Raw genomic sequence first — 20,800 nt, forward strand, 5'->3', positions numbered from 1 at the left:
TACAAGATAAATGTTAATTATTATTACATAACACACACAGATGAAGAGTTTAACTTTGGTATAACACTTTATTTCTCCTGTTCTGGAAACCTTAATTCAGATACATGTTCCTCTCCCATCCCACCTCCCATGATAAACACATAAATACACTTATGCACCAAATCCAATCAATCTAGCATTCCAAGCTACTTATCTATGTGTAGTCTCTCTCAATCTCTCTCTCATATATCTCTTGTTCTCTTAGAGTACCTTTGCTTATGTGTCTATCTGAAATGTTCTCCTCTCCCTCCTCCTCATCGTTTGGCTGGCTAATTCCCATTATTCTCTGAAATTCATCTTAGGTGTAACCTCCATTTGGAATCCTTAATATCATCTTTTTTCTTGCACAGAATGTGGTAGAAGTCCTTTCTCTGGTGTTTCATGATATTTTTAAAAGATATTATCACCTAAAAAATTGAATTCAAATTATCTATCAAAGTGTCTATCTATTTCCAAGTGGTCTGCCAACTAGTTGTATGGAAAGACAATTAAGTATAGACTTTTTTATGTAAGTCTTTTCAGAGGATTTCATTAACCTTTTCTGAGTGAATGACTGAAAGAATGAATGAAACAGATAAAATCCATGTTTTTTACCAATAAATAAATTTATTACAAAATATTATTATATACCAGGAACATATAATGCCTAGAATTACATGCAATATCAAACATCCACCGAAGGATACTCACATACTTTGTAGTTTAATAGGAGTTTAAATAAATGAAATGTGATTTAAAGAAATTGCTGTATTTCTTTTAAGATAACCCCATAAGTTTTACATTCTCTATCAGGGCATTCATTTGTAGCGAAAAATAAAGACTCCAGACTTATGCCTAAAAGGCAATGACTATTCCCTATAGTCAATACGATCCTTGATAATAAAAAAAGCCTGAAGAAATCATAAATACATATGAGATTTAAAACCACTTTACTAATTAATCCATGGTGATGATATGAAGGAAAATAGTCTTTGCAAAATAAACCAGCTGCTGTCTACTTGAGACCAGAAATAGAGATTGACACAGAGTAAAACAATGTAAAGGGTAAAGTATCATGAGTAAGAATGATTGATAATCATTAGAAACATATTTGGAGGTAGATAATGATTAGGAATATTAAAAACAAAAATGAAGAGGTAAATATGAGGCCACAAAAAAACTAGAGAGAGTGGGGCCAGCCTGGTGGCACAGTGGTTAAGTTTGGCTCGCTCCACTTTGGCAGCGCAGAGTTCATGCGTTCAGATCCCGGACGCAGATCTACACCACTCGTCACACCATGCTGTGGTGGCATCCCACATACAAAATAAAGGAAGATAGGTATGGATATTAGCTCAGGGCCACTCTTCCTCACCAAAAAAAAAAAACAAAAACAAAACAAAAAACCACTAATAAAAAACCCAAACAAGTAAAAGGTAAACTAGAAAGCAGGGAATAGGAAAAATCTAAAAAGGAGAAGCATGAAAAAAGTGACCATCAACAAAGAAACCACAATATCAGAACCCGAAAGTAAGAGCTCAGAATGCCATGACTATGTTCTTTTTTCTCAGGATTGCTTTAGCTATTAGGGGTCTTTTGTTGTTCTACATAAATTTTAGGATGCTTTGTTCTATTTCCATGAAGAATGTCATTGGGATTCTGATTGGGATTGCATTGAATCTGTAGATGGCTTTAGGTAGTATAGACATTTTAATATGTTTGTTCTTTCAATCCATGAGCATGGAATATCTTTCCATTTTTTTATGTCTTCTTTGATTTCTTTCAATAATGTCTTATATTTTTCAGTGCACAGGTTTTTCACCTCCGTAGTTAAATTTATTCCTAGATATTTTATTCTTTTTGTTGGGATTTCACTCATATGTGAAAGATAAACAAACACATGGATAAAGGGAACAGATTAGTGGTTACCAGAGGGGAAGGGGGTTTGGCGGTGGGCAACAGGGGTAAAGGGGCACATATTTATGGTGAAGGAGAAAAAGTAGACTACTGGTGGTGAGCACAATGCAGTCTATACAGAAACTGATAAATAATAATGAACACCTGAAATTACACAATGTTATAAACCAGTATGACCTCAATAAAATAACAGAAAAAAAAGAAAAAGAATGCCACAGCTTTGAAACATTGAAGACATTTTTAAAAATTGTAATTTCTAAGAGGCCACAATATATAATAATAAACTGCAAATGTAAAAATTTCTTAATATTTACAATTTAATATGGATCCTGATAATTAAGTCATGCATCAGAGAAACAAACAACAAAAATAACCTCCCTATTCATATACTGTTTTGGGGGTATATAGTTTTACTTTCAAAACCCTAATAATTAGCATAGGGAAGAGTTACATCCAGCATTTCACACAACAAAAAATCCAGATAGCATGTCTGAATTACCTCAAATCTTAAATTTATTGAGTTCTAACCAAATGATCCATTTGGTCATAAATGAAGCAAATGAGACTATGATGACATTTTTGTTTTCAACTTAATGAGTTATTTATTAATGATTTCTGCCCTCCTTAGGTAATGTTAACATTGTAGATCTTGATAAATAGAAAACAAAATTCTAGGTTTACATTCTATTCTCTTAGATTAAATGTTAAATTTGTTTATGGTTTGTCAAAAAGCCCTAATGAGGACACAGGCACATATTTTTTGGTGTCACTTACATTTCACTGTGTTTCACTGTGTTACAAGATCTCTTTAAACTGAGCCAGAAATGAACACTAATTAATCATTACACCCCAAATACCAAGCTTCCTGCACATACCATCTTCTGCATTGCCTATTGGAATATAGCAAAAGATTTAATAATCAACTGTATAATTATGATTAATTATGAAACTTTCTAAATCCTAATAATTTTTACTGTATATAAAAGAAGTGGACTCACCTCATCAGGGATGGAAAATAAGACCTCCATGTTTCTGCTCTCCGCCATCCTCCTGTGACTGATGGAAAATCAGTAATATATCTGAAACCTATTTTTTTCCCTGAGCCTTAGAATTCCTCTCAATGCTCGGTTCCAGGCAGCCACTACTGATTACCTAGAATTAACATATGAGTGAATGCTAATGTGACATCTCTAATTAGAATATAAGGTGCTAGGTCATATATAGATCAAGGGATCACAGGCATTTGGGTAAGAAAGATTGTTAAGGAAGAAATTAGTATAGTGGGTTAAAGAGAAATCAAAGAACTAGATAGATCATTTCTCCAAGAGTAAGTGGTGATATAATTACAATGTAGCCTGAATGGGCTGTGGAACCTGGAGAACACGTAAATGTTACTGTTTACATAGCTAGAACATGGATGCTTCAGATCACTGGAACTATTCTTTTATGTATTAACTCACTTAATACCCACAGCAACATTATATATTGGATACTATTATTATCATCTACCTTTCCTGGAAGCAAACTGAGACCTAGAGAGGGTAAAGAATTCGCCCAAGTTAAACTGGATAAGAAAGGTAGAAACTGGGATTTGAATCAGATAATCCAGCTTCAGAGCCAATGTTCCTAACTATAAACTCTGTACCTTCTGCCTCCACACAAGTCTGTTAGAGGAATCAAATGAGAACTTCTGTGTGAACGTGAGTTTTAAAGCACCGGCACATGTAATGAGTTAATATCAGTAATGGACTCCAGAAATGTATGGAGCGATTGATGTTTCAATTTGCAAAGGAGAAAGCCCATTTCAGCACGTGGGTGTGCTGTGACCATTCTATTAGTAAGTGCTAAAAGTATTAGAACCCTTTATTTCACTTGTGTAATGTTTGAATTTTAACATTTTATTACACTAGCCTCAAGAAATTGAAGAGGGGAGTTAATGCAAAATCCCAGTGACTTGCTGTTTATATTTTACTACAGATATTCTGCTGTTTCCAGCAAGTCCTTGAAAGGAGAAACAGTAACCTAGACAACATACTATCCCCTGCAGGGCTATCTCAGGGTTTTGAAGATAGAGTAGGTATTCTATAACTGTTGGTTAAATGAATAAATGAGTTAATTACAATTCTATTTACATTGGGCTTTTTTTTTTTTTAATTTTTTGTTTATTGCAGTAACATTGGTTTATAACATTGTAAAAATTTCAGGTATACATCATTATATTTCTATTTCTGCATAGATTACATCATGTTCACCACCAAAATACTAATTACAACCCCTCACCACACACATGTACCGAATTATCCCTTTCACCCTTCTCCCTCCCCCCTTCCCCTCTGGTAACCACCAATCCAATCTCTGTCCCTATGTGTTTGTTTATTGTTGTTATTATCTACTACTCATTGCAGCGTTATTCACAATAGCCAAGACTTGGAAGCAACCTAAGTGCCCATCAAGGGACGAATGGATAAAGAAGATGTGGTATATATACACAATGGAATACTACTCAGCCATAAGAAACGATGAAATCCAGCCATTTGTGACAACATGGATGGACATTGAGGGTATTATGCAAAGTGAAATAAGTCAGAGGGAGAGGGTCAAATACCGTATGATTTCCTACATTGGGCTTTTAATCAAACAAAATGTCAGCTTCATTTCTGGAGGGCCAGGGTTTAGACTTATTTAGAGTCTCTGAACCTGTGCCAGGAATATGTTTATATAAACAGAAGCTTTCTGAGGTTCCAGCTCCCTCCTACTCCTCACCAACACACACACCCTTCTCCTATGGTAGCTGCCATCACAATCCCGAAGGTGGAGAAAGCAGGACTTAACGCAAAGGTTCTTTAATATCTGCGTCTCTACTGAGTGGAAGGGAAATTAGTTATGACTGTCGCCAGAATGCAAGAAAATGATATGAAAAGCTAGAAATGGGCTCAACGGTATCTCTGATTTCAAAGGATCAAGCTCCACATATCAGTAAATTAAGGACTAGCCAAATGCATAGGACAGTGAGAAAAGCAGTGCAGAAGTGCAAGGCCCTTTTCTAGAAGATCAAAACTCATCTATACAATTTTTTTCTTTTTCTTTTTTTTTTGGTCATAAGCGCTTGAAAAAAATTCACAGCCTCCCTTTGTCTGGGCTTACAATAGTAGAAAATTGAATGTTTTCCAGTGAGAATTTAAAATTCTTGGTAATGTATAAACAAAAGCAGTGTTCATTTTTGGTAAGTTTGCCTTTATTGGCAACTTTACAGCTCCTTCAATGTCAATGCGAATTGATTTGGAACTGTCATTTCAAAAAAAATTCCATGTACCTGAATGTGGGCTATTAATTTAAGCAACAGGTGGTGAAATATTTACACAGAAGAGCTCAGCTTGAAGTTGAAACACAAATGGATAACATTATTATTACTAAATTATAACACAGAGTCATAATAACAGAATCATTGAGATAATCCTAGTGGCATAAGCCAACCACATGTTTGTGTTTATGAGCTAGGACATCTCAATACCCAACAGCAGATCCTGAGGTACTCCTGAGAAAGTTTTCATCTTAAGTGTGGCAAGTGTATATTTCCTTAATATTTTTACTGTTTTGTTCTAAAAAAGAATGACTACAAAGCTTAAACTAGCACTTTATTTGAGATACAGCTCTAAAATAAATCTCTCCTGACATGGATTTATAGGTTGGACTGAAGTATATTTTAACCTCAAGGTTTGGTTATTTTTACGCTATTTTAGATGTTTCTAAAAATTTTAAGTGTCCAATCACATAAATTTCAAATGTCCCTTAAAGCCATTTAGACATTTTTCTCATTACTGATGATGAGTAAAAATCATTTCTGGAGGCAGCAGTAGATGGGCTTCACTATCTCATTTACCCTGGATACGAGTTTGTTTCATTCCCATTTTTTATAGGCAATAATGCAGCTGTGCAAGGCATTTGCCAATTGTTACTCTCTATTGTGTGTGCACAGGAACTAATTATGACTTAACACTCCAACACTCAGGCAAACCATTCCTCTTGCCCACACATCCCCACAGAGAACAGACACCAGATCTTTCTGAATATTTATGAATGCCAGTATTTTCCAGGACTTTCCTTGTTGTTCAACTATTTTCAGAGTCCACAGTTATAAAAAAGAACCTGAAAGAGACCTTCAAGCTCCCTACCCTTCCAACACACAGCATGATATTCACGTGCTTGACACACTACAAAAGTGAAATAGGCTTGGTATTATTCCTTTAACCTCCCCTCCTTTTCTCTCAAGGGAAAATTAACAAATGCAAATGAATAGGAGTACAGTTATTACAAAAATAGCTAAATTATACTCCAGTTTCTTTTTAAGTAAAGTCTAAGATGTATTATATTTTGGAAATATTATTGTCGGAGGGTTCGCAGTACCGGTGAGAGCTGATGTGAGGAATGGGCAGAGTAGGGAGGTGGGCGAGTTAGAACAGGGTATATGTAGAGGCCGAGAGCCACACCCAGCAGCAGATACCAGCAAGATACTTTGTGACATCAATTCAGAGATCAGAAGCATTCCAGAGCACTTTGGTGCCCACCAAGATGGGGAACAAGCAAGGATGTGAGCTACCCCTTCCAAAATCAACTCCAGAGAAACTATAGAAAAAACAAGGAAAGATGAATTCCAGTATAAGTTAAAAAATAAAAACAAAACAGAAATATCCAACAAGTCTTCGGGAGACTGAAGGCTATGTTGAACTAACTGTTGTGAATGTGAAGAGGATATGAGAGGAAAGTGACTGCAGGCTGGCCAGAGAGGGGATGAGGTAACAAGCAGAGGATTGGTTTGGGAAAAGCTTTTAAAATTCTTCATCCTGTACTCCACTAGCCCACCTTCATGAGACAGTCTTATACCCTTCATTGCAGGAATCAGCTGTGCCAGGCTGTATCTTTCAGTACAGATACAGATACCGGGGTCTTTGAGGTAAGAGCAGAGCAAAACCACGCAGGGGTGAGGAGCTGGTGGAAATAGATGCGGACTGACCAGCTCTCCTAGGGTGCTCACTCCTCTGCACTCCCCTGCTCTTGTACGCTGCCTTCTCCAATGAGGCTTTTGCTGGGGGTTAAAGATTTAAAACCTTGCTAGATTACTTTTCTCATGGGATGATAACAAATGGAAGTGATAAAAATTGATTTGGTACTTTATGAAGCTCTCTGCCCTATCCTTAAACTCACCAGGACTGGGTCTGACCTCGGGTCCTTCCTCAATGCACGTAACCAACAGAGCAGCCGACACTCCTAGGGGAACAGGAGTTTAGAAGCTCAAATGAGAACACTTTAGACTTCTAAGGAGTCCCCTACTTCAAAAACAAAAACAAAAAAACCCTGAATACCATATACTATTTAAAATAGAATTATTGAAACACAGGAACCAATAATTTAGAATATGCATAATGAACATTCAAAAGGAAATAAGGGAAGGGGCCAGCCTGGTGGTGCAAGCGGTTAAGTGTGTGCACTCCTCTGCGGTGGCCCGGGGTTTGCTGGTTCGGATACCAGGCGTGCACTGACGCACCACTTGTCAGGCCATGCTGTGGCAGTGTCCCATATAAAGGGGAGGAAGATGGGCATGGATGTTAGCCCAGGGCCAGTCTTCCTCAGCAAAAAGAGGAGGATTGGCAGATGTTAGCTCAGGACCAATCTTCCTCACATAAAAAAGAAAATAAGGGAAGATATTGGAATTATGACATAAGAAAAATAAATCATAAGTAAAATAAATTGTAGTATTAGGTATAAAATATACTAATTGAAATGAGGAATTAAAGCATTAATTAAGGTCAGGAAATATATAGAATAAGTAGGAGAAGGATACAGCTTGGGGGAAAAAAATACCATTGGGTTCAAAGAGCAGAATGAAACTCTAGCCCAAAAGACACAAGAAGAGAATGAAGAGACTAAAAAATATATAACATGAGCACTAAAAGATATAGAAGACAGAATTTAAACTGTCAAGTACACACTAGGCATCCTAAAAAGACAGAAAATTAAAAATGGGTATGAGAAAATAGATGAAAAAATAATGGATAAAAAGCCAGTATTAAAGATAAAAGAGAACTGAACTGAAACTGTCAGACAGGAGAAAAATTCAAATTTAGACATATTATGGGATATTTTTTAAATGTCAAAGAAGAGGAGAAAATTCTAAATGCTTCTAAGAGAAAAAGCAGGTTACCTCTAAAAGAACAAGAATCAGAGAGGCATCAGAATTGTCACTAGTAATCCTAGATGTGAGAAGAAAATGGAGATTTTTTTGTATTGAAGGAAAATAATCTTGAACCAAATTTTCTATCATATGTAAAACTGTAATAAAAAATATTTTCAGTCATAAAATGTCTCAAATCATTTGCCACTTGAAGTAAAACACTTTTAAGAGGAAATACTAAAATAATAAGAGACACAGGAAATGGTACAAGAGATATATGAATTAAGGGTGCTCACTTATTTTAATGAAATTTATTGGTGTTTATAATAAAGGTAAGACCAAATACAGAAAAATGAAATAATATATATAAGAAATAGAATTAAAGACAAAGAGCTTTTGGTGATTGGGTATGGGGAGAAAAAAGGACACATAACAAAGGACTGAACTACTTGAGTTGGAAGAAGGAAGATATAGATGATGAGGTATTTAATAAGGTTGTGGCAGTAAATAAATATGACGAGATCTTCAATTAATAGCAACGACATGAGAAATAAAAATAAAATTACTAATCCTTATATCCAGTGAAGAAAATATCATTTATCAAAAAGAAAAGGGGAGAAATAGGGGAAAAAAGATTACAATAAATAGAATATATAAGTAAAATGTCAAATAAATCGTAATACTTTTATAGTAAAAGTGTTTAATCACTTATTAAGACAAATACACACAGATGTGATTTTTAAAAAGTAAAAACATAGTTCAAATAATGTCAAACATTAAGAGATTATGCCAGAAAGATTAAAAACAAAAAGACAAAAAGTGATATATCAAAGATATATGAAAAGAAGCTGGAATGGAAATAATAATTGACACAAAGAGATTTTTAAGACAAAAGATGTCAGAAGAGACAGAGAAGATTTGGTATATATTATAAAAAGGAGCAATGAACAAGAAGACGTATAGCCATCATAAACATACATACACCTAACTTTGCATTCTCAAAATAATGGCTAACAATTATGTAGAAAAGAGATAAATCAAAAATTACAGAGGCCGGCCTGGTGCGCAGCGATTAAGTTCACACGTTCTGCTTCGGCGGCCTAGGGTGTACAGTTTTGGATCCCGGAGACAGACCAACACACCGCTTATCAACCCATGCTGTGCCGGCATCCCATATAAAGTAGAGGAAGATGGGTATGGATGTTAGGCCAGGGCCAATCTTCCTCAGCAAAAAGAGGAGGATTGGCAACAGATGTTAGCTCAGGGCTGATCTTCCTCAAAAAAAAAAAAAATTATAATCAGAGATTGTATTATGTGTCTATCAGAAACTGATCATTCAAGCACACATGAATATAAACAGAAATGAAGTTAAAAATATAACCCATACCATTAATCGACTTTGTACTAGGTATTTAACCTACATTATACTATTCATTTCTCACAAAATTTCTTTAAGGAATATATTTTTATCTCTATTTTACAGGTAAGGAAACTGAAGTTTAGAGAGACTGAATAATTTGCCTCAATCGGAGACCAGTGGACGGAAGAGCTGATATTAAGAATTCCCCCATGTCTGACCAGATATCAATCCTGGCTGCCTCCTGCCATGCCAGCCTCACCAGAAAAAAACCAAGACCTCCAATGTGCACACACACTCCCAGGCCACATTCTGAGTCAATACTGACCAAACTGGGGAACAGTCCCATTGTCATCAGAGGAAAAGGAGTCTCACAGACTTGATGCAAACAGACAAGAGAGGCATGTTATGGGGCTAGGACTGAGGGCGTGGGTTTAGAGGTTCCTTACACTGAGTTCCAAAGCCTTGCTTCATTAGATTTGTGACCTCAGGTGAGTTACTTAACTTTCCTAAGCCTATGTGTCTTCAGTTGCAAAGCAGATATAAAAAAGGAAACCCTCGTAGAATTGCTTCGAAGATTAAATGAAATAATACATAAGTCCTGTGCCTGTTTCAAAGTTGTTACTAAGTAAAAAAAAAAAAAAAATTGTATAATTATTACTTGGCAAGGGTTATTGGTAGGATTGTCAACGGCTTAAACAGAAGACTTCAAATGGTTAGTCTCTACCCTAGGAAAGCCATTCCTGAAAGAACCTGGTGGAGTTCAGTTTCTTTCCAGTCTCCTTAGTAGCTAATGGAGGAATGCCCTGCATTGCTTCAGAAAAGAGATTGCAAGTCTTATTTATAGTATTTGAGATCTTGGGTGAGGAAACGGTGATGATGAGTATAGCAATGCAATGACCCTGTCTCGTCCACACCTATGGGTAGTATTGGTGGGCAAATCCACTGAGCATGAGACTTGATATTGCAAGCAGTTTCTCGTAGTCCCTGTCTCATGATACACATGGCCAGTAATAAAAACAAGGAATGCCTCCCTTGAGATTCTAAGAGTTTTTGTATTGTAATATAAATTTATTCAGAACAGAATGCAGTAAAGGGTCTTGGGCTACTGCTGAATTTCAGTAGTGTTGACAGAAACTGGGAATTATGGAGCAGTGTCTGCAATGTTGCTGCCTAGGGAAGAGATTACACTTGCTTTTCAGCGTGTGGCCCATGGATCAGCAGCATCAGCATCAGTAAGGACCTTGTTAGAAATGCAGAATATTAGACTACACCAGACCTACAGTTTCAGATCCTGCATTTAACAAGATTCACAGGTGATCCATAAGCACTTTAGAGTTTGAAAAACAACTGGGATATACTGAGTTCTGCTATATGATCCCAGGAAGCAGATGATCAAGGTTGTGGGAGTAATCCAGATGAGGAATGGTTGTGGTCTGAAATAGGGTACTGATGGGAAGGGGTGGATGGATTTGAAAATATTTTGGACTCATAGTTGATGGGCCTTGGTAACTGGTTAGAGTTAGGACAAGTACTAAAAGAAACTGTAACAATAAAAGTATAAATAAAAAGTTTGTCTTCCCAGAACATCTCACGGTTTTCCTCTCCCTCTCCCCAAAAAGAAGGACAACTATTAAGTTCAGAGTAGAGTGCAATTTGAGGTCATGGTCCAGTAAATAAAGCTTTTGTTGTGACAAGCAGGCAGGTTACAAGATTAGCTTCCATACAACATCACTCTTTCTTGTCTCTGGTCAGTTTACTCTCTTTGAAATGTTTTACCTTCATGTGATTGGAAGAATAAAATATGCCTGAAGTTGCCTACCCTTTAGAAGCTAGCCCTCTCCCATAGAAAGGCCTAATATTGGATTACAACTACTCTGCTCTACGCATTAGGAAAAACAACCCCCCCCCACCCATTCCATTATGTCTATCTTTACTCTCCTCCCTTGTTTCGAGGCAGTAAAATCTGACTACATCTAGGCAAAATGACTTCTCAGGTGCCAGGGACTCCACAAAAGGATTTGCCGCAGAACCCCTCCATTCATAATACCTAAGTGATTTTTCCCCCAGATCATCTCCTCTACATATCTCCCTCTATAATTTATGTTAAAAGTAAATGGTGCTTTCCACATCTGGCTGTGACTGTGTAACTGGTACTAGACAAGCCCTCTCACTGTAAACAAAAAGAACATGAACACGACATAGGAAACAACAGCTTTCAGATGTTAGACAACAGGCAGTGCTGGACTGTGAGGTCTGAGAGAATAAAAAACAGCAAAGTAAGCCCTTTGACCACCAGGTAGGTATCACCTGGTACTTCCCATTCTAGGTGCAAGGAGAGGGGATCCGGAAGAGTATAGCAGTCTCATGATCAGGTTTCATACTTATGATATTATATTTATTGTAAAAAAACTGAACACTTTCCCCCTAAAATCTGGATTTAGGTATGGGTGTTCACTGTTAAGACTCCAATTCAACATGGCACTGGGGGTCCTAGCCAGTGCAACCAAAGAAGAAATAAACACAAAGAAGAAAATAAAATTGTTTTTATTTGTCAATAATAATAAAAAAATAATTTATGTATAAAATACTAAAGAGACTAAAAAACCCTGCTAAAACTATAAATTTAGCACAATCACAGAATATAAGGTCAATAGAAAACATCAATTGTATTTCAATATACTATCAACAAATAATTGGAATTTCAAGTTAAAAAGGCAATTTAAAACAGCATTAAAAATCATGATGACTTAGGCATGAATTTCTCATGTATAAGATCTTCACACTAAAAGCTACAAAACATTACTGAGGAAAATTAAAGAGCAAAATAAATGGAGAAATATACTATGTGTAAAGATAGAGAGGAAGAGTTGCTATTGTTAAGACAATTCTCTCCAAATTAAATGATAGGTTCATACAAATTATACTCAAAGCCAACTGTAGAAATTGATAAGCTGATACTAAAATTAATATAGACATGCAAAAAACAAAGGATAGGCAAAATAATTTTGAAAAAGAGGAAAAAAGAAGATGTAGTCTAGTTATTTTCAATACTTATTATAGAGCTATAGTAATCAAGATAGTGTGGCATTGGTGTAAGAATAGACATATAGATTGAGGGAAAAGAACAGAGAATTGAGAAGGAAACACACAGTTACATGGTAAATTGAATTTTCAACAAAGGTGTAAAAGTAATTCAGTGGAAATGGATAGAATATTAACAAGTGGTTGTGGATAATTAATGTTCAACAAATGGTGCCAGAATTCTTTTACAAACAACAAATGTTGGATATGTGATTAAAATAAAAATGACTTAATTCCACATCACATCATACACAAAAATTTATAAAAATGGATTTGAACCTAAATATAAAAGCTAAAGATACAAAAGTCTTAGAAGAAACTATAGCAAAAAAAAAAAAATTGTAAACTTGGAGTATAAAAAGGATTTCTTGGACAGGACACAAAAAGCATGGACCATATGAAGAAAAAATTGGATTAATCAAATTTAAAATTTACCTGCTCTTCAAAAGGCACCATTAAGCAAAGGAAAAGGCAAGCCTCAGACTGGGTACAAATAATTGCAAATTGGCAAATGACTTGTATCTAGAATATATTAAAGAACTCATGATGGAAAACAAGAAAATCAATGACAGTTTAAAAGCAGACAAAAGATTTGAACTGATACTTCACAAAGAAGATACACAAATGTCTAATAAACACATGAAAAGATGTTTATCATGAAAATTTGAACTAAAACTACTATGAGATTCCACTATATACCCATTGGAATGGCCAATATTAAAAGAAGACTGACCCTACCATGTCTTGGCAAGTATGTGAAGCAACTAGAGCTCTCATTCGTTGCTTTTGACTGTAAAATAGTACAACCACTTTGGAAAACAGTTTGGCAATTTCTTATAGAATTAATCATACCCTTATATGTAGTGGGCACAAATGTATCACTCAGATTTCCCTCCAAGAAAGGACACGTTACACAGTTGTAAGAAGTGTGTTTAGCTGATAGTTACCAGCTGTTAGCTCTGTAACGGCCTGCGTTATCTTTCAAGCTGAGATCACGCTATTCTCAGTATGGCCCCCAACTAATGATTGACTGAGCAAGAAGGTAACACAAGATCCTAGCTGTTTCTGCACAATATGAGGATGTCTTTGATCTCAAGCTCCCTGTTGGGCTATCAGAGTCCTCTTCAGGTCTTTATTGCTGTCTGATATTTTCCCTTAATCAATCCTGCTTCACGCCTTTTTCTTTTCACAGGTGTTACACCTCAATAAAATTTTTGCACTCCTAACTCCCTCTCAGTGTCTGCTTCCCAGAAAACCCAACCTATGACAGTTGGCACTACAAATGGTGTGAGAAAGCAAGTTGTAAAATGGGGTTGGGGGACTGGATTACCCATCAACTAGTTGCGAATGAAGACTCCATCCCTGGTGGTAGGCAGTGTGAAGACAGCCCCTGGCACAAGAATGGCAGTCCAATTGTTAAAACTTTCACCTGCTGTGAGCTGGGATAATGCTGGTGGAGGAGAATGCACTGGTGGGTGTGATGATAAATATAAGGGTAATGGAACTGGATGGTTATTATCAAGTTGCCTTGATGTCTTATAGTCAGATAGTTGAAAACTGAGAACAATTAACAAACAATTGGTAATTAAGTAGGAGACTTATAGAGTTCCTCTGGTAGCTTACAAAGAAGCCTTCATTTTATATAGTGAATGAGCTTAAAACAACTACAGATCAAGACAGTTGAATACTCAGCCAAGGCAGAAGTGTTATTCCAAAATCATGGCCCTAATTTGGAAAACCGGGGATCCTGACACATAGGATGGGACTATTCGGGTTGATGACTCCAAAATGTTCCCAGATTTCTGTAAACTTTCTGGGCCTGTAGAAGTGGCCCATCCCTGCCTATTAAAGCTAGCACTCTACCTATGCAGAAAAATAATACACAATTATTTCACCCAAAAGGCAAAAGTGACCACCTCAAATCTGCCCCACTTCCTCTCCTGGCTGCCATCCCTATAACTCTTAGGGTTAAGTCACAGTATCACCCATCCAGGGGCATGCTGTGCCTGATAAAGGAGAAAAAGGACTTCACACCAAAGATGCTGTCTTTCTCAGAAAATTAATCTATGATATCACATGATCAAGTAATTCCGTCTCTAGATATTTACCAAAGAAGATTAATAACTGAGTTCTCTGAGAAGCAGACATCGAGATGGGATTATATGTACAAGAGATTTATTGGAAGAAACACAAAAGGTAAAGGGGGTGTTATATGTTGAGAGCCTTCAGAGAATAATATGGGTCTGGCACCTGTGAAAAAAGAGAATGAAGGAAGGATTCAGTAGGAATAATCTCACGCTGTAGTTTTGAGAAAGCCTCTGCCTGACTGATGGGATACCCCAAGAAAATATGGCCTGCTAGGGTTCTGCGTTGGGTGAAAATGGCACAGCTTTGGGCTTAGTCATTGGCTAGGAACAGCCTGGGGGAAGTGTGACATTGGCATGACTGCCACTACAGCAGATACAAAGGTGTGACAGCTGGAAATTATCAGTCAACTGTGCTCCCTGGAGCAAGCCATCTTTGAAAGGATATCTGACCAGTACAATCACATGGCCATAAAAATAACACACGACTACACAAAGAACTGTATGCAAATGTTCATAGAAACTTCATTCATAATAGTCCAAAGCAGTAAACAATCCAATCTCGACGTATAGTGATAGAAATTTGATCAGGGGTTACTTGGGGCAAGGATTTCAGGAGAATTGATTACCAAGGGTCAGAAGGGAACTTTTGGTGCTAATGAAATGTTCAATATCTTGATTGAGGCCATGATTACATGGATGCATATGTTTGGCAAATTTATTATGCTATACTCTAAAAATGGTTATATTTTATTTTATGCAAATTACATACCTGTTAAGTAGATTGAAAAATAAGTGTCTGCTTGAATAATCCAATATTAGGAGCACCCCTTGTTTTTCTATGTCAACTAACTAATAAAATTCAATTCAATTCAATAAATATCCAGCAGAGGCTACTAGGTTATATACTTCCCGTATGACAACACATAAAAACAAAACTTTTAAAGTATATGTCTTTATTCTTTTTCTACAAATGAAGTAGTGGAGGCTCTGCAATATTAGTTTTCTCAACAGAAACCACACAGCTCCTGTGGGGTAGAGTCATGTCAATGTGATACCAAATTCTAGTTCTTCCACTCGGCTCTATTGCCTCATATTTTGATAGGATAATAAAAATCCAGGAAACGCTTCACACCATCGGTTTACATACTGGGCTGGAGTATAGTTCAAAAAAAGAAAATTAAATCTGATAATATCCTAAAATGCTTATAATTATTTTGCTTCTCAACCCTGTAATTTAAGTGACTCACTGTGTAATAATAATAACAACAATAATAATAATAGTACTCTACCAGAAATTGATGGACTGCTATTCTCCCTGAGTTTTTCATTAATAAATTCATAATATAGCTCTTCTGAAATTACGTTTCATCAGCTATTTCCAAGATTCTTTAATACACTAAAGAGAGTTACAAAGTTAGTAGGAAAAAAATGGATTTTCAGAGCAGATTTGAAGATAGTTAAAGCCATTTATTTTGAAAGACAATTGTGTGTTAAAATGCTTCAGAGAAACTTAGGAAAACTGCCTTTGCATACACATGTCAAGAAAGCAAGCACCCAAAAGATAAATAATAGTAAGAGGAAAATACAGATCAATACACCTGGAATAAAAAAAAAAATCAAGAAGGCAATTTAAAAATGGATTTCAGTAAATTGGAATCAAGTGATTTATATAAACTAGGATCATGTGAATCTATTTGTTCTTAGTTCCAGTGAAGATGCAAGTAACACTACAGGTATCACAGCTCACATATAAAACAAAACAAGACCTAAAAAAGAAAGAAAAAAAATCCTGCTTCAGTACAGAAAATTTAGTAAGGGTGTCATAATATTAATACTCACTTGTTCTTTGATGCACAAGTACTGCTTTAATTTTCAGTTACCACACCATTAAAAGGGCCAAACTTTATTACTCATTAGTCATTGTGAGTCCCTTGTTTTGTCTGAGATTTCAAGCTCATAAGAATTTTGATTTACATTGAGGTAACACTTCATTTGTATTTCATTGCCTCTGTATGTATGCTACAGTCTGAACGTTTGTGTTCCCCCAAATTCATATGTTGAAACCTAATCCCCAATGTGATGGTATTTGGAGGTGGGGCTTTTGAGAGGTGATTGAGTCATGAGAGTGGAGCCCTCATGAATGGGATTAGTGCCTTATAAAAGAGGACCCAGAGCTCCCTTGCTCTTTCTGCCATGTGAGGTTACAGCAAAATGATGGCTGTCTATGAACCAGGAAGTGGGCCTTAACCAGACACTCAATCTACCAGCATCTTGATCTTGGACTTCGCAGCCTCCAGAACAGTCAGAAAGAAATTTCTGTTGTTTATAAACCACCTAGTCTATGGGTACAATTTGTTATAGCAGCCCGAATGGACTAAAGCAATCTATTTCTGGACATGGGACACGCTAGTCAATCGTAAGTAGCAATTTCTTATATTTTTCTTAAACAACCACAATTTAATTGGCTTTTTTCTTGTCCTCAAAAATGATTCATTTAGTTTCTAATGTATAGTGTACGGTGAAGTGATATTTACTTCTTTTGTCATTTATTGTATAGTGAAGTGATATTTACTTCTTTCGTCCCTTAATGACATACATTTGATGAACATACTGTTACTAATTTGAAAAAATACCTCAGATCACATGATCTCTTTCTTGCTAAGAAAATATTTTACCACATATAATAGGGGTTTCTTGACCTCTGGGGAAATAAAGTCCTTTTGTTTTTCTCTCATCCCTTTATTCTATCCACAAAGAAGAGTTATGCTAATACAATTGGTCAGATCCTAAAATACATTTTGGACAAGTATTTTTCAAGTATGAAACCTCATAGAAATAACTTGGCCTATACCACACAATCCTATCTTGTAGTTCCTTTTCCACTGGTCCTAGAAAGTTTGACTTTTCATTCAACAGGTATTGTAAAATCTGAGACTCATGTGTGGCTATTGGGCTAGTTTTTCTGATTTCTCTGGCTGTAGAGTTCTATACTTTGATTTACGAGCACAACCTCCAAAACCATAAAGTTTGATGTGATCTTTTCTGCCTATCTTATGTAACTTTTTCTTCAGTGACATTGCCAAGAAGAGGAATATTGGAGTCAAATCAAGTTTCAGGTATTTCTGAATTTCATGGCCCAGTGCTATGAAAATAAATTTTAATTCAACACTGTAAATATTCTTGATTTTCAACATGTTCAACAAAGTACTGAGTAACAGAACTAAAGCCAAAGGAAAACATGATAGAATCAGGTTTTTACTTACTATAAATGAGTGGGCGAAGTACATTCCTTGATTGCTTATGATTAAGATCTTAGAAAGTGATTTTTTCAGTGTAAGTTTCTACTGAGGAACAACAACAAACAAAGGTATAAAGATACCTAAGTGAGTATAAAACAGAAACCCCAACATATGCAAACTTCCAATGGATTAAAAGAGAAAAGAACTTGTTCAACAATTCTTGAATTTCCTCTTCAATTCTAAGAGTATAAAAGGTTTCAGAGAGTAGAGCAAGGAATGATTGATAAAGAGACTTCTTTGGAGAAAGTAGTTGTCATAGTTGGAGACCAAATTTCCCTCACTCACTCTCGCCACAGCTTTGGGGAAAGGATATATGATGCTATCTTCTAATCCTCATCGTTAAGGGAGCTCAAGGTGGGTCGCTAAAGAAGAGTGAATTATGTATCATGCAGTCAGGGTATACAGAGGACTGGTGCCTGCCTCACACCTGAAGAAGCCTTAGCACCAAAGCTTGAACATATTAGGACTCTCTGCTAGAAAATCTGCTAGAGTGAAATAGAAAGGTTGGCTAACTGCTTGGATGGTGGAGACAGGAGATTTCAGCAATGTGATAGGCATACTCTCCTGGGGTTCATTGTGATAAGGGATGCCTCAGTGTCTCTCAGAAATGAGCCATAGTCCATATGAGAGATGAAGTCGGTACAAGATCATCAAGAAGATTGCCTGAAGGGTCTAGCAATTTCAGCCCAAGGAGGCTAGAATTTTATCATTGGTTGCCCATAAGTGGAGGCAGGAGTCAAGCAACCACCCAGGCTAGAGATGCATCACCCTGGCCTAATGAACCTCTGGAGGTGAGGTTTCTACAGGAAGCTTCCTAAGAGCCCAAAGAACACCAAGCCAGGTTATAAAGTTAGCAGTTCAAGTAAAACCTGTGTTAATGCCTTGGCTCTCCTCTCTCTCCCCTGCTTTAATAGTGACCAGGTCCAAAATAATATTTAGGAATAATGGAGGTAAGGGGAGGGGAAACCAGCCACTATTCTCAGTGCAGACTTTTGGGCTAGGGAAAGGAAGATTTAATGCTAAATTAAGTTAAAATTTAGACTATAATTGGACTGCTTAATTCCATAATTGAGGGTGTATTTGTGACTTAAAATAATTAAAGGCCTTTCTGTTTCCCAAAAATAAGCATAAAAGATATGGGCCTGTCGATGAGCAGTGAAGATGACTGCACTGAATTAAATTTAAAGGAACAGTGGGATAAACAGATAGAATTACATTTTTGTTACGAGACATATGGCATGATTGTTCAACACACTAGTTATACTTATCATGTGCCAGGAAACATACAATTGTTACTTCATTTTTCACTTAACATTTGTCCTATGTGGTAAATATTATAATTCCTATTTTACAAAGGAGAACAGTAAATTCAACCATGCTAACCTAGCTGTCCAAGGACACTAAATAGCTGAGCTGGAATTTGAGCTCAGGTAAATTTCAGTATGAACACTATGTACTTTGTACCATATAAAATATTGGCTTTCTAACAACTCCAAATGTATAATGGGTTACCCTGTTGAGTAGAGTTTGCCATCATCATAAAAAATTCAATGAGATTTCAATAATAATTACGCAGATAATTTCTTACATGCTAAGCTCTGGAGGCATTTCATTCACTTCAATAATTCAAAGTAAAAAAAAGTTTATAAGGAAGACAGTATTTCAGAGCCCAAATTACTTTTGACTATGTATATAATTATCACACAATAAAATAGTAAGAGGTAAGAGCATAATATAAATGAAAATATATTTTACAATCAAATGGGAATGCTGTATATCCAAGGTAGAATTTTGTATTTGATTAATGCCCCCAATTTGACAAATCAGGACCATTTTTCAAGAGGTAGCTTATTGAACTTTTAGAAATGAACAATTGTCTTTAATAGAAAATTTATATTTCATCACTATTTTCTTGACAAAGTTAGTCCACACTTAAACATGTTAATTTAAATACTATGTGCTTAGCATATAGTAAACACACAGATTCCAGAAAATGTATTTCTACCACGAAGGAATAGAGGCATTAAGACTACATAAAAAAGGAAATGAAAATTTCTCTTTATCTGCCAGGGTATATGTGACAGGTATCTTTGTCTGCTCCACATCCATTTCCCATCCGTCTCTGATCTGCTCTGTTTAACAAGTCTGACACCTGCAAGCCACATTTCCCAAAATTCCTTACCACTGTATTCCCAGTATCTATGAGCAATAGGAGGAACTGGAAACTTGGAAAGCAGAAATAATAAAGAAGTCAGTATATTACTCCCTACTTACCCTCCCCACATGCTTTAGATGGGGCTTCTTGAATTGGGACCTCTATGGTCACACAGAGCATCATGCTCAGAAGGGTCTCATGATTGCTTCACACTCTGCTATTGTCATCTTGAAGTTTGTAATACTTTTACCTTTGAACCTGTGTTTTGCAATGGAAGTCCAGTGGGACAAGGCAGCACGCATGTAAGCAGAGGAGATAAAAGTGTAATATGTGTGTACACCATACCTAGCCATTCCATTCACATACAGTGTTTGTGATGCCCCATGAGCACAGAAGTCAAGTGGATTCACAATGGACAGGAGGTCAGCAAAGGGACAGGAGGTCAACAAGACTAAAGGTAACTACAAGATAACCATGTATGGAAGCCGCCCACTTCCACAGTGTATTGGTAGAATGTACACATTATCAAGAAGTAAAATAAAAACAATAGAGTTTGTTTTCTGCAACATTTTCACTGTTCTGACAACGAAACACCTATGTATATATGAGCTATAAAATGAATTGTGTCATTTTGGAGATTCCACATACATTAAATATTCATATTTGCATTTAAAAATAGCATTGCACAGCATAAAAATGAATGGTAAAACTCATAAT

The 20,800-nt window shown here is 36.3% G+C and overlaps 1 long non-coding RNA gene across 1 annotated transcript in view; it reads left to right on the plus strand.

Annotated features, from left to right (window-relative positions):
- Positions 1-11,036, plus strand: part of LOC131408513 (uncharacterized) — a 213,314-nt gene extending 202,278 nt beyond the window's left edge. The window contains exon 5 of the long non-coding RNA XR_009220778.1: positions 9,585-11,036. This is a non-coding gene — a long non-coding RNA (uncharacterized LOC131408513). The remainder of the gene's footprint in view (positions 1-9,584) is intronic.
- Positions 11,037-20,800: the final 9,764 nt, after the last annotated feature.

Source organism: Diceros bicornis, chromosome 7, assembly GCF_020826845.1.
Source record: "Diceros bicornis minor isolate mBicDic1 chromosome 7, mDicBic1.mat.cur, whole genome shotgun sequence".
NCBI classification, from domain to species: Eukaryota; Metazoa; Chordata; class Mammalia; order Perissodactyla; family Rhinocerotidae; genus Diceros; species Diceros bicornis.